This window comes from Mandrillus leucophaeus, unplaced genomic scaffold (assembly GCF_000951045.1).
Source record: "Mandrillus leucophaeus isolate KB7577 unplaced genomic scaffold, Mleu.le_1.0 Scaffold722, whole genome shotgun sequence".
Taxonomy (NCBI): Eukaryota; Metazoa; Chordata; class Mammalia; order Primates; family Cercopithecidae; genus Mandrillus; species Mandrillus leucophaeus.
In genome coordinates, this window is record NW_012107831.1 from 264,252 (window position 1) to 280,412 (window position 16,161).

Consider the following 16,161-nt stretch of genomic DNA (forward strand, 5'->3'; position numbering starts at 1 on the left):
ACCATCCTGGCTAACACGGTGAAACCCCATCTCTACTAAAAAATACAAAAAACTAGCCGGGCGTGGTGACGGGTGCCTGTAGTCCCAGCTACTTGGAAGGCTGAGGCAGGAGAATGGCGTGAACCCGGGAGGCGGAGCTTGCAGTGAGCTGAGATGCGGACACTGCACTCCAGCCTGGGTGACAGAGCGAAACTCCGACTCAAAAAAAAATAAAAAAGAAATAATATTTTTAAAAGAAGGCTGGGTGCAGTGGCTCACACCTAATCCCACCACTTTGGGATGCCAAGGCGGGTGGATCACCTGAGGTCAGGAGTTCGAGACCAGCCTGGCCAACATGGTGAAACCTCATCTCTACTAAAAAAAACATTAGCCAGGCATGGTGGTGCATGCCTGTAGTCCCAGCTACTTGGGAGCCTGAGGCAGGAGAATCGCTTGAATCCAGGAGGTGGAGGTTGCAGTGAGCCGAGATCATGCCGTTGCACTCCAGACTGGACAAGAGTGAAACTCCATCTCAAAACAAAAAGCAAAAAAAACCTTTGCCTCTCAGCACTGATATTTTGCCTGAAGAAAATAATATTTCCTCTAAATCTGAATACTTAGATAATAATAAAAATTAAAAGAGAAAATATTATCAAGCTATAAATAAATAACATAATATCTAAATAAGGCCGGGCACGGTGGCTCATGCTTGTAATCTCAGCACTTTGGGAGGTCCAGGCAGGCAGATCATGAGGTCAAGAGATCGGGACCATCTTGGCCAATATGGTGATACCCCGTCTCTACTAAAAATATAAAAATTAGCTGGGCATGGTGGCATGTGCCTGTAATCCCAGCTACTTGGGAGGCTAAGGTACGATAATCACTTGAACCAGGGAGGCGGAGGTTGCAGTGAGTTGAGATCATGCCGCTGCACTCCAGTCTGGGGGACAAGAGTGAAGCTCCATCTCAAAAAATAAATAAGTAAATAAATCTAAATGAATGATTCACCCATCTCTGTTCCATAATCAAGACCAATAAGGTTAAAAATCAATTGTTTTAATACTATCTCTCAACTACACCCTCTAAGTTTACCTTTATTTTTTCTCCATCATCATTTACTGAAGGATTATATCTTCAAACTGTGTTAAAGATACTTGTGATATATGCATGCTTATCTTGAATGTATGATGTGTATGTGTATGTTTTGCATGAAAATGGACAGGGCAGGAAAAAAATGAAGACTGAGGTAAGTTTGTAAGGAGTACATGTAAATAGGAGAGGAAAATCTAGTTAATTTTTTGTTTGCTTTTTCGGATAATTTTATGTACAAATATTTGACCATAAGACTAAGTACAAAACACACATATTAGTGAAAGAAAGATAGAAGGCAGACTTCTAATTTTAAAAAGTTGAACATTTAATATAATCCCTCCTCTTACACTAAATTCATAAAAATTAAGGAAAATTTATTGTTTAAATAAAAATATCTATAGTGAAAACTACAGAAATAATAATTAGTCTTTGAAAAATATGAGCAGAAAGAAAGAGGTCACAGCCCATGATTCCCTCAGGAAAGTTCTAACCCAGGAGGTGAGACCAACTAGACAAATGTTCCATGCCTGGAAGGAATGAAATTCAGGGGCAGGAGGGGTACCCAAGATCCATTGGCAGGATGATTAGTTGGAGTCCCACAAAGGGAGAACCCAGACAGGTCAGTCCCTGAGTATCTCTCTCCTCTCCCTCCTATAAGACAAATAGCAATATCTATCTCCACAAAGGAAAGATGAATACAGCACTTATTGCAGAGAAGTAGGGCAGTGTATTAGAGAACTGGTGACACCAAAAGGAATGAGATGCACTCATACCGAGAGACCAGTCATCAAGTTACTCCACCACTCATAACACTCTTCAATAGATTTAGACAGAATGTAGGGAAAAACTATTTCAGTAGGTAATAGCCTAAAATTTTCCAGAACTTCATGAAGACATGAAACTACACAATGGGTCAGTGAATGCCATGCAAAATTAAAACCACAGGTACAAGATGGTGAAATCTTAGAATAAAAAGAATAAAAAGGAAATTCCTGACACTACTAGAGAGAAAAGAAAGATTCCTTACAGGAAAATAAGAACAAGATTGATATCAGACTTTTCATCAGCATACTACTTGCAATTAAACACTTGAGTAAAATATTGAGTTGGAAAATATATATATATACACATACATATACACACACACATATATATATATTTGAACCTAGAATTCTGTCCCTAGTCAAATTAGCAACTAAACAAAGCCACTTTCAGAGATAACAATAACTGAGAATTTGATGGTCTTGTTTCTCAGTTCTATGTGAGTTTAGTTTAATATTAAATATTTAATTACACTTTAGCTATATTTCTGATATAATATATGGCTGATCTTACTCCTGGGTCTTCTGTCAATGGCCTACTATGTATGAATATATTCATTATTTTCTCTGTTAGTAAAGAGATTCTTTCGAAGCTTCACTCAGTTGAAAGGTTAATATGCTTATTTTAGACCTACGTTCTTTGCCTCCTCTCTACCCTACAAAGAATAATCTCCTAGATTTTAGATTTACTTGAAGCCTCATGTCTCCGGCCTAATGCCCATCTCAAAAACCCATCTTTCCAAACAACACTGCAAGTCTGACAGTCTGACTCTGACTGAGTCATGGCCTCTCCCAAAGTGGCTCATTCAAACACTACTTAAACCTTGGTTAGGGCCGTAGCATACTAAATTTTTAGTAGCATACAAGATTATATGTTCTTTTAGAATTTCAGGCTACAATGTGCCAATAAAAAATCATAAAGAATAAAAGCACACAATTTACTAGCTGTGTGACGTAAGGCAGTTTTAGTAAAACATGCCTAAACCTATTTTTATTACATAGGGAGAATACCTTTTTTTCCCCAGGGTTATTGTGCAAAACAAATGACATGATATATATGTAAGAGGCCAAACAATGCTGTCAATAAATATGAATGTTCTCTTCTTCCTCCTTCTTAATGACAGGGCAAGTTCTGCAGGTAGAGAAAAATGAATTCATTTTATCTTAAAAAATAATTTGAGAAATAAAAATAAAAATGCATGTTTCCAGTGCATGAATAAAGAAAAGTTAAAAATGAGTTGACTGTATAAGGTGATATTTTAATTTCCCCCATGTTGCCATCTAAAACAATGCCTATTTAAAATCAAATTACCTAATATTTCTTAAGTATATAAAATATTTAGGCCCTCTCAATGCAATCATATCATACAATTATACAATATATTTGTGTAAATAAGGTATATAACCAGAAAACTTATTTGTTAATTTATAGTGAGAAACATTGTCAATCTGGTCAAGTGGACCATATTTTTCAGGTTGACCAGCAAACTTTTTCTTAATGGGAAAATCAAATTATCAGAATATTCCTTAGCATAAATTCAGCACCATAGACATTAGTTATGTAATTCCAAGGTACCTGATACATCTTCCTGAGCAATGGATATCTGCATGCTAGGTTACTCAAAAACAAGGTAGTCTGATCTCTCACCTCTTCTTCAGCATAGTGTTCACTTCTTACGGCCAGTGTTAGACTTCAAGACTCTACCTGTGTCAGCTTTGTGGCTGGCCAGTCAGCCTTCTGGCTGAATTGTTCTTCAAATTTGTTTTGCCTTCCAACAGGGTTACTGTTTCATTTTATTGCTCTGAGAGTCACCTCTAAGATGACTTTGGATATGGGCTTATTTAACAGGTTAGCCCTCAGAAGTTAGTTATTTTCTTTTAATCAAATGGATTATCTAGTGCAGGATGAACTTTAAATTTTGAAGCAGGAGAAGTTTCCAATGAGAAGTTGGCATGTGGTTTTCCTGCATTCTGATGTGGAAATTGAGTGAGCCCTTTTACTCTTGCACTCAAGTAGCTTTCCATTACTCTTGACGACACTCCTGAATATCAGGGAATAGTCCCACCAGAGCCCTGACCTTAACGTAAATTTGATTTATTAGTCAGGCTGAACCTCCACAGAATTAGAGATAGTTTATCTTAAATCTGAATTCAGCCTACTTGTTACTGAAAATTACTATTTTGTTCTTGGAAGTCATGTTATAATTTTTGTTCAACCATTTGCTTCCAGGAGGATAGGAGATGAGATTATGCCATACATATAGTAGCAACTTTTCTTTACCTCATCCTGAAGACAAGATTGAATGCAAAGTGCACTGGATTTGATGCAGTGGCATATGGACTGTAATGTAACATTCTTCTTCCACATAAAGTGTTATTTGAGACTAAATGGGCAAACCACAGTGATGGCTTTGAGTAGTCTGTGGAGTCCAGCACCAATATTGGGGAGGATATGGATTTTTCTCCTGATATAAATGGGATTTTCATTCACATGCACTCTGTAAATGTGTGTGTGCATGTGTATGTGAGTATGTCTGTCTGCGTTGGCTCATGCCAAGTGGAGGCCTGCCGGTTGCTATGCAGGGAATCTAAAAGATAGTTGGACTGTGAGTTCTAAGAGTAGCAAGTAGCTACTTCTGGTAGCAGTTGTTAGTCAATGGTCATAGATTAGTGTTTGATAGTTCCACTGAGGCCCACAGAAATATTTGGTTTGGCCACAGTAGTTTCTTTAAAAAAAAAAAAAATAGAATTAGTTACCAGTATTGAAAAATAAGAATATTTCACTTAAGAAATATAAATTGCAGAGTTCTTTTGCAAAATCATAACTGGAAAAATTAAGCCCTTGTTTCCCTATATCAACAATCAGTTGGCTTTGTATAGCAGCTTCTTCCTTTAAATGCATCACGTGGTCATCAGTTCACTCATACTGACTGTTATTTCTTAACATTAAAGCCAAATGGCATGGCCACATTTCTTAAACTATACAGCCTTCACGCTTCCATTACCAGCCAGGCTTCTGGTGACATTTGAGTTTGCAAACCCTGACTCCCAAGCCTGGCCAAGGTCCTAGCTAGGCCTCAACTGTATTATGAAGAATTACAAGAACAGTTTCCCCTCCTGTGAGCTGGAGAAGCAATGCCAGTTGCAATTAGAGGCAGAGTATCAGTATGTTAAACATCAGCAGCAATAAAGGTAACATCCTGTCAGTCAGCAGGATGGGAAGGCTGCAAGGAAGGACCCAGCTGCAGCAAGGCTCCTGAACAAAAGCCAACCAGTACCCTGGGAAACACTCCAAACAATGTGGTAGAAAAATACATGCTAGGCCGGGCGCAGTGACTCAGGCCTGTAATCCCAGCACTCTGGGAGGCCCAGGCGGGCGGATCATGAGGTCAGGAGATTAAGACCATCCTGGCTAACACAGTGAAACCCTGTCTCTACTAAAAAATACAAAAAATTAGCCGGGGGTAGTGGCGGGCGCCTGTAGTCCCAGCTACTTGGGAGGCTGAGGCAGGAGAATGGCTTGAACCTGGGAGGTGGAGCTTGCGGTGAGCCAATATCGTGTCACTGCACTCCAGCTTGGGCGACAAAGTGAGACTACGTCTCAAAAAAAAAAAAAAGAAAGAAAAAGAAAAATGCATACATGCTAACATCTGGTAAGCAAATAGGGTCTTTTTTCATAATTATATAGATATAAAAGTGATGCATAACCTCATTATGTAGTGACAGGTATGGGATATGATGAGGTTTCTCTTCAAATAATCTGATCAATCTTTAATTCTTTAATTCATAATACCTCCGCTTTTTATCTCCTTTTTCTCCTTTTTTCCTTTGTTAAATGCCCGGGCATGCCACAGTACCAGGCATTATCAGTACCACCTCGCATTCCTTTCCTTATTTAAAAAAAAAGACTAACTTTCTAGTTCATTACAGACAACCCTTGCCCTTCCCCTCTCCACTTCCTTTTTTTTTTCTTTTTTTTTTTTGAAAAGGAGTCTTGCTCTGTCGCCCACGCTGGAGTGCAGCGGGGCAATCTTGACTCACTGCAAGCTCTGCCTCCCGGGTTCACGCCATTCTCCTGCCTCAGCCTCCCGAGTAGCTGGGATTGAAGGCACCTGCCACCATGCCCGGCTAATTTTTTTGTATTTTTAGTAGGGACAGGGTTTCACCATGTTAGACAAGATGGTCTCAATCTCCTGACCTCATGATCCACCCGCCTTGGCCTCCCAAAGTGCTGGGATTACAGGCATGAGCCACCGTGCCCGGCCTTCCTCTCCGCTTTCTTCTACGTGCCCACCCTGTCTAAAAAAAAAAATCAAATGCTTAGCCAACTAGGATTGATGTAGATTGCACTACCCGACCCTGGCCAATAAAAAAAGGGTACAGGGCAGGACTTTGCGTCAGAAGTAAAGGTTCTTGTGTCCCTTTGTCCAGGTGTGCTCTCATGGCAACTGGTTAAGGAGGCACCCCTCTGCGCAGAAGTAAATTTGCTTTGCTAAGAATCCTTTTTTCGAGTGTTCAATTTCCTTAGAATTTTGAGCGTTATTCCTAACACAGGCTAATGGGGCTGGTGACATACGTGTTGCACAAGTCCTGAAAGGATCATCTCATGGTCATTCGTGTACATCTATCTACAACCACTTTCTCACTTGTTTTCCCTCAACCTTACCCTGCATATGAAGTTTGGCTTAGAGCAAAAATCAAACAATTTACCTGTGGAAGTAGTAAATAGGGAAAAAATAAAAATAAAAATAATGGTGGTTTTTTGTTTTTTGTTTTTTGTTTTTTGTTTTGAGACAGAGTCTGTCTCTGTCACCCAGGCTGTTGTGCAGTGGCACGAGTTCGGCTCAGTGCAACCTCCACTTCCCAGGTTCAAGTGATTCTTGTGCTCAGCCTGCCTAGTAGCTGGGATTACAGGCATGCACCATCATGCCCAGCTAATTGTTGTATTTTCAGTAGAGACTGGATTTCACCATGTTGCCCAGGCTGATCTCAAACTTCTGGCCTCAAGGGATCTGCCCACCTCAACCTCCAAAGTGCTGGGATTACAGGTATGAGCCACTGTGCCTGGCCCATGGTGTGGTTGTTTGATTGCTTGTCTGTTTGTTTGTTTGTTTGTTTGTTTGTTTGTTTGTTTTGAGACGGAGTCTCACTCTGTCACCCAGGGTGGAGTGCAGTGATGCAATCTTGGCTCACTGCCGCCTCCACCTCCCAGGTTCAAGTGATTCTCCTGCCTCAGCCTCCCTAGTAGCTGGAATTACAGGCACCTGCCACCATGCCTGGGTAGCATTTTGGTATTTTTAGTAGAGTTGGGGTTTCACCATGTTGGCCAGGCTGGTCTCAAACTCCTGACCTCAGGTGATCCACCCGCCTCAGCCTCCAAAAGTGCTGGGATTATAGGCGTGAGTCACCGCACCTGGCCGGTGGTGTGTTTTTTTAAAGGTTATAAAGTATCCCTGATTGAAATGTGGATTACACTTTTTCACAAAGAGCACATCTTTAACCTTACTTTCTTTTGTTGTCATCCATATGAATATTTTGAAACTCTATTGAATAGAATCATACAGAATGAAATTCTATATATTACATAATTGACAATATATAAGTCATTTATGTTATTGTATTTACATTTGAAAGGATCTGCTGCACCATAGTTCAAGACTGGGAAGTTGACAAAAGTTGAAATACTGCGATTGGATATAATATGGAAGTGAGGTGAGTATCTTTGGTTTGAAAGGAATTTCATTAACACAAGTGGCTGAGCCCCAGCTGTACATCATTATCTACCGAGATGTGGTGTTTCAGTTTTTCTAGAGAGTCATTTCTGAACCCAAGCTATGTAATGTCATGGAGACAACAAAGTCTGCCATAGAACTAGGGAAAGATATCAAGGTTTCCATGTTGGGTTATTTTGAAAATACCCATATATTTATGTGACTGATTTTTAATTCATTTTATAATTATGAACTATGCTTATAAATAATGTCTACCGATTGTATTAGGCCTCTGAGCCCAAACCAAGCCATCGCATCCCCTGTGACTTGCCCATATACTCCCAGATGGCCTGAGGTAACTGAAGAATCACAAAAGAAGTGCAAATGCCCTGCCTCGCCTTAACTGATGACATTCCACCACAAAAGAAGTGAAAATGGCCAATCCTTGACTTAAGCGATGATATTATCTTGTGAAATTCTTTTTCCTGGCTCATCCTGGCTCAAAAAGCTCCCCCAATGAGCACCTTGTGACCCCACTCCTCCCACCAGAGAACAACCCCCCTTTGTAATTTTCATTTACCTACCCAAATCCTATAAAACGGCCCCACCCTTATCTCCCTTCGCTGACCCTTTTCGGACTCAGCCCACCTGCACCCAGGTGAAATAAACAGCCATGTTGCTCACACAAAGCCTGTTTGGTGGTCACTTCACATGGACGCGCATGACAGATTATACATTTGGCATACTCAGCCCGGCATGGTGACTCATGCCTGTAATCCCAGCACTTTGGGAGGCTGAGGTGGGTGGATCATCTAAGGTCAGGATCACCTGAAGTCCTGTACCCGAGCCGGTCTTGATTGCATGTGCCTATAATCCCAGCTACTCAGAAGGCTGAGGCAGGAGGATCTGGGTTCACTACAACCTCCACCATGCTTGAGCTCAGGAGGTGGTAGTTACAGTAAGCCCACATTGCACCACTGCACTCCAGCCTGAGGGACAGAGGGAGACTCCATCTCAAAAAAAAAAAAAAAAAAATTATGTCCTACATAATATGTTGTAAATGAAAGAAAAGCAAGTGAAGTGAATGAGAAGAAACAAGAGTCTTTATAGGTACATACCAAGACATTAATTAGCTGGAGAGTAAGGCATGTACATGTTCAACTTTACAAAATACTACCAAATGCCTGCAATGTATAAGAGTTCCTGTGTTCCTCCATGGTTATTTCTCTCATTATATCTCAAGTGCCTAGCATAATGCTTAATAAACATAGAGCATAATGATATTTGATAGATGAATGAAGGAACAACAGTCAGGGTTTATGTACCATTGGGACTGTCCAAAATACAAGTCCAGCATCAACTCCTACTAGAGGCATATAGGGGCAGATCCAGGATTATGCAAAGGTACACTCAGAGATGCAAAGTAAAGCACACTACGAGAAAGGAATAGTGACAAGGAAACAGTCAAACTCCAGTTGAGAAAAGTGTGGCAGGACTGGTGGGACATGGCAGCAAAGCATAGGCAATATGCAGAGATCCAGGCCCTGAATTCTTAACTGGTGGGAACCCTAACTATGAGGGGAAGACCCCAGGTTCTGAAGGCAGGTAACAGCAAGGTAGAGACCTAGTGTTAGAGAAGCAATTGGCTTTTATGAAAGGAAAGAGATGTGGAGGTATAAAGTATTGTAAAGAGGATTGTGGCACTGAGTGAAAGCTAAAGAAAATCCCAGAGTTAACATCAGATTGGATCTGTCAGACTTTATCTATGCCTTTAAATTTCAGTCCTAGATCCCCAATCGCCAATGAATGTTGTGAACTCCAAAAATCTAAAACAGGTCTCAGTTAATTTAGAAAGTTTATTTTGCCAGCGTTGAGGACGTGCACCCATGACACAGTCTCAGGAGGTCCTGATGACATGTACCCAAGGTGGTCAGAGCACAGTTTGGTTTTATACATTTCAGGGAGACATGAAACATGAATCAACATACATAAGATGAACATTGTTTCATTCTGGAAATGTGGAACAACTGGAAGCTTGGGGGGACTTCCAGGTCATGCGTAGATAAGAGACAAATGGTTGCATTCTTTTGAGTTTCTTTTTTTTTTTCTCCTTCAGTTTTCAAAACGTCTTTAATAAGTAAATAAAGGGGCAATGTAAAATGTTGCAATTTGCTTGGTAAATCTTGATTGTGAAATTTCTTCTTCTTTTGGAACTTTCTTCCTGCTGCATTTGCTGCTTTTAAAGCCAAGATCTCTGAGTACTTCCTTCTTTTGAGTTTCTGATTAGCCTCTCCAAAGGAAACAATCAGATTTGCATTTATCTCAATGAGCAGAGGGGTGACTGAATAGAATGGGAGGTAAGTTTCCCCTAAGTAGTTCCCAGCTTGACTTTTCCCTTTAGCTTAGTAATCTGGGGTGGACCAAGATATTTTTCTTTCACATTTCCCCCCTTTTCTTTTATAAAATCTTTTGGAGAAAACATATTAGAAGAAAATGAGTCTCTGATCTCAGGTTTCATCTAATTTCTCATGGCTACGATGGGTTATTCCTAGGCAGACAGGTCCTGAGTTATTAGGAAAGCTCATTTTTTAGAGGGTTGTGAAGCTTCATATCCTTTGAAGATAAAATAGGGGGAGGAATGGAGAAAAACAACAATAAACAAAAGAACAATCCTGCAAAATTGATGTAGGTCACATTACTCTGAAATCCTTACACTGGAGGCAGGTAGAAAAGTGGCTTATGTATGTAAATAGGTTGTTGTTATTTTCTTCTGAAGTTTGAGTTGTCTAGCTTCAGTCCACAGGGCTTTAAGAAAGCACAGCTTAGTTTTCAGTGACTTCAAATTAGGAAAAATGGGGGATAAAAAGAAGAAAAAAAATTGAGAACATTATTTTGAAGACTTGTAGTCAAGAAAAATTAGAATTTGGTCCAAACTGTAGACAATAATAAAAATTGAAAAACATTAGGCAAGACCTGGAATCTAGCAACAGATGTAGTATAGGTTTTGAAACACAATTATTCTCTCTCCAGTTTTCAATTTTTACTAAAGACAAATCATGATAGAATTGGTTTGCTTTATGATACTTGGCCAAATTATTTGCATACAGTTCAGCAAGGATGATTATTTTTTTACATAGACTTTTAAATTGGCCTTGGTAGAAGTTTGTTCCATGGAAGGAATCTCAGATAAGACTTTTTTAAAGCTGAGCATAGCCATAGATTTGTACCATCAAATACCTGTGAGCTGGGAGATTTCCTGTCCTCTTGAGGTGCAAAACATTAACACTTCCCATCAACTCATTTTAGCTCATATAATTTTTTTTTCCTCCTGAGGTTCTGTTTTTTTGTGGCCTGATGCTAACAATGTTTTCTTCCAACATTATATTTTGTGTACCGTAGAAGGTCTTTTCTTTTGTCTTTTGGTAACTGGCCTAACAGATTTTACGTTTTATTGAAATAGTTCCTATGTTATTGTAGCAGGGCAAGCCACAGACAAAACTCCTCAGACACCAAGTTAAAGAAGGAAGGAGTTTATTCAGCCGGGAGCATTGGCAAGACTCCTGTCTCAAAAGTCTAGCTCCCCAAGTGAGCAATTCCTGTCTCTTTTAAGGGCTCACAACTCTAAGGGGGTGCATGTGAGAGGGTCGTGATTGATTGAGCAAGCAGAGGGTACGTGACTGGGGGCTGCATGCACCAGTAATTAGATCAGAACAAAACAAGATAGAGATTTTCACAGTGCATTTCTATACAATGTCTGTAATCTATAGATAACATAACCAATTAGGTCAGGGGTCGATCTTTAACTACCAGGCCCAGGGTGCAGCGCCAGGCTGTCTGCCTGTGGATTTCATTTCTGCATTTAGTTTTTACTTCTTCTTTCTTTGAAGGCAAAAATTGGGCATAAGATGATATGAGGGGTGGTCTCCTCCCTTATTATTATTATTATTAAGTCTAGTTTGCTTAGGAAAAACTGAGATTTAAAAAAATTAATTAAGGTTACTACATCCTTGTATCCTCCTATATGTGCCTGTATGTATTTTTTTGGGTTTTTGTTTATTTGTTTTGTTTTTTTTGAGAGATGGAGTCTCACTGTGTTACCCAGGCTGGAGTGCAGTGGCATAATCTCAGCTCACTGCAATCTAGGTTACAGTGACTCATCTGCCTCAGTCTTCCTAGTAACTGGGATTACAGGCATACCCCACCATGCCTGGCTAGTTTCTGTATTTTTAGTAGAGATGGGGTTTCACCATGTTGGCCAGGCTGGTCTCAAACTGCTGACCCCAAGTGTTCCACCCGCCTTGGCCTCCCAAAGTGCTGGGATTAAAGGCGTGAACCACTGTGCCCAGTCCTATATGTGCTTTTAAAGTCTTTGTGACATTGAGTTACAGGGCTTTGACTCCTGGGTCTAAAAAGAACATCATGTCCTGCTAAATCTATTATTTAATTTAATATAACTTTAGATTCTAAATTATGAGTTTGTCTATAAGTATGTATCCCATTGCATTTACCTAATTATTTTATTTTAATCATTTATCTAGATTATTTATAAAACTGTGGTTGTCATCATTTAAAGTTATGGAATTACCATTGCAAAATTATAACTAAGACAATGAAAAAGATTTGACCTAACTGACTCCACCTTGCTTCTAACCACCAAGCTGTCCTTGTTCATTCCTGGGTGTAGGCTGAACTAACTTTGGGAAGAACTTAGTTTATAGTTTCGCTTTGAAAGAAAGATGATAACAGTCCTTTCCCAAAACAAACCTTACTGCCTGTGGACTAGACGTCTGAAAGCCACAAGATTAGAAGTCATGGTAATCTTACTAAATTCAAGATGTTGACAGGGCTTGATGGCTCATGCTTATAATCCCAGCACTTTGGGAGGCTGAAGTGGGCAAATTAAATGAGCCTAGGAGTTCGAGGTCAGCCTGGCCAACATGACAAGACTCCATCTATACAAAAAATACAAAAAATAGCTGGGAACAGTGGCACATGCCTGTAATCCCAGCAATTTGGGAGGCAGAGGCATGAGAATCACTTGAACCCAAGAGGCAGAGGTTGCAGTGAGCTAAGATCATGCCACTGCACTACAGCCTGGGTGACAAAGTGAGACTCAGTCTCAAAAAATAAATAAATAAAGGCAGGGTATGGTGGCTCATATCTGTAATCTCAGCACTTTGGGAGGCTGAGGTGGGCGGATCACAAGGTAAGGATATCGAGATCACCCTGGCTAATAAGGTGAAACTCTGTCTCTACTAAAAATACAAAAAATTAGCTGGGTGTGGTGGCATGCGCCTGTAGTCCCAGCTACTTGGGAGGCTGAGGCAGGAGAATCACTTGAACTTGGGAGGTGGAGGTTGCAGTGAGCCGAGATCGTGCCACTGCACTCCAGCCTGGGCGACAGAGCAAGACTCCGTCTCAAAACAACATACATAAGTACATACATACATACATACATATATGAATACATAAAATAAAAAGATGTAGCTTATTACACCAATATCAATCTCTTAATTATTAAAGATTACACAAGCAAAGATCATTCTGTCTTGGGCTGGTTTTAGAGTTTTGTAACCCCTATGCCAAATTTTGACACCTTGTAGTATTTGACAGGGATAAGTATGAAATTGCTTGATTAATAAGTACAAAACAAAAATGTATGCTGGCAATTCTTAAGACATTTCTAATATTACTTTACAAATAATTTTAAAGCTAGCTTATTTATTAAAGATTTTACTTAAGTTACATAAACTTGAATAAGGATTTGACTAGTCTTTTCTTTTTTCCCAATAAAATATTTGATTCAAGCACTTTTATTTTCTTAAGCCAATTAATTAGAGCTCTTTTACCTATTTTCAGTAGTGAAACATGGTGTACATAACATATAAATACATAGACATATTAGGCATGCTGATAAAAGTATATGTGTTAGATTTACAAAAGCCTTTTTTTCCCCTTAGACTTCCAAATGTTTAGGATAATCTGTTTCACAACCCCAGGCAGTTGTCAGGTAAACAGCCTCAAATTTGCAAATTAAAGGAAACGACTCAGGTGAAAAGCAAATAGCAAAATTTACATCATAACGTACAGAGAGAAAAAGTCTGATGGTGCTCGAGGGAGATTAAAGATAGATGCCAAATCAGACATAAAATTACAGAAATCTATCATAAGATTGGGTAAGGAGACCAGTTTTATTTAGATAGGAGCTACCTATCTTTTAACTGGATCTCTGAGCTGTGGGCAGAGTCCACACTGATTCCTGGGTCTCCAAAATGGGAGAATTATTATAAGGTTAGACCACTTGATGCTTTTACACTGCACTTAAAAAAAATTTTTTTTAAGCAAAGACATTTCTAAGTGTCTAAAACACACTCTTCCTTAAAAACCCAAGAGCAAACTCTGTTGCAATAACCATGTTAGCCAAAAACAAGAACAAAAAACCAGGTAACACAATACAAAAGTAAGCAGTTTAAGAGCTGAGAGTACCTTGTCTGTTTGCATTCTTGTTTCTCACTCAAAGGGAGTCTGGTGTCTTCTCTGTTTTCCTTAAGGAACCCCAGGCTATTATGAACTATTTTAGGTTCCCCATGCAGCAGAGGGTGCAGAGAAAGGAGAGAGAGCAGAAACAAACAAGTGAAGAAAACAGAATTCAGTCAACTGAGAAGAAAAAAACTTTTGCTCAAAAAAAAAAAAGTCCTAGGAGAAAAGCAAAAACAAAAGCATGAGGGTCTTTTAAATACAAACACACACATATGCACACATACACACACACACATCTTGGATGTTAGCTTTTAATTAAGCTGACTTTTAGCCATTGAGCTCCTTTAAAAGAAAAATTTTTTTTAAATATCATTACCATATTTCAGCTAGGAAAAATTGCTGCTATTTCAAAAGTGTAAAGGTAAACTGAGGCTGGAGCTGAATCGAGAATGAAGACACAAGGCAAATGGCAGTGAGAATAGCCTTTATTAGGACTCATGGGCGAGGTTCCTCGGTCCAAGGGTGCGGGCCGAGGAAGTCGCGCTGAGGGAGGAGGGTAGGGGCTTTTTATAGCCTGAGTGGTAGGGAAGCTGGTTGTGCAAACAGGGCCTGGGGGGTCTTAAAACTACTAGGGCAGGAGTTGAGTAAGGGTCATGAGGAAGGGGTCTTTGGAAACTGTCAACTGAAACTGCTGTTTACGAACTTGTGGAATGCAGGTGAGTTGTAGGTCATGGGGGAGTGTGGTTGCCCAGCCAGAATTCTGACGCATGTAAGTCTGCAGGTGTGTACAAGGGTGAAGGGAGTCTTTAACAAAAGGCCTGCTACACTGGGTAATGCCGCCATTTTGGGTCTAGATTCCTGCCTAACATTGTGACCTCTTTCTAATAAGAAAAGGGGGTGACATGTTCATCTGGCTGCTTCCTGCTAGTATGGATCATTGTGGGGTTCTTCGGAGGTCAGAACTCGGGTATAGGGGTGGAGCAGCATCTGATTGAAAGTGATCCAGGAGACTTCTTTTATGCAGTTCTGGATGAAGCAGAGGATACAGGGAGCTATGAGCAGTAAGAAGCCAATAATTAGTAAGGGGCTTAGGAAGGGTAGGACCCAGCCAGCCATGGACGACTGCCACCACCCGAATGGGGACTCTAATCCTGAGGGGTTTTTTGTGGAGTCCTTCTTGGACTTTTTCTAGAATGAGGAGGTTGGTTTCTACTAGTCCTGACTAATTGATGTAGTAGCAGCATTCTTCATTAAGGAACATACAGGTCCCACCTTTGTCAGCCATAAGGAGGTCGAGTGCTCTGCAATTCTGGGCTGCCACCTGGGCCACTGAGGTGATCTGTCGTTGGAGGGAAGCCAGGGATTCTGCCAAAGCTTCGATTGCTACCTGTAATCGGGCTGAAAGGCCTTGAGAGGATCGGACAGAATGAGTTAAGGCTCCAGTTCCAAGGCCAGAGGCCATGAGGGATGCGGCTAAAGAGACTCCAATCATTAGTGGAAGGAATACTGCTGTTGCCTGGTGGCAAGGGCGGGCAAGGGACAGAAGAGAGGATAGCTCGGCTTCTCTGTACAGGGTGAGGCTGGGGACTAGGGAGATGGGAATGCATAGGGTAGTGTTGGAAGCCTTGAGAGTTTTTGACAGGGTGGAGTTACACCAAAAATACCCGCCTGGGAGAGCAGTGAGATTTGGAGGCACCAATCCTGTCCGGTTGCACCAGGAAGTATTAGGGGTGGAGTAGCAAAAGGGGAGTTGTTGTCTAAGCAGGTCTTGGAACAAAGGAACTTCCCCCAGGGTTTGACCGGGAAGGGGAAAGGAGGGGGTTAGGTTAGAGGAGTTAAAAGGGCTAGGTAAAGGTACCACAACCAGTGGGGGCTTATTTAATGCCGCACACAAGAAACAACAGGAGATGTTGTGCACTCCGACCATATGTACTACCTGGGCCCCTTCTCTGACTAGGGTTAGCCAAGAAAAAGGGTTACCACTGCCCTGAGGCTTGTTGTCTGAGTTGGCTGTGTTGTCTGGGTTGGCTAGGGCTGAGATGACTTTTTCTTGTTGTTTGATGTCAGAGGCCAGGCTG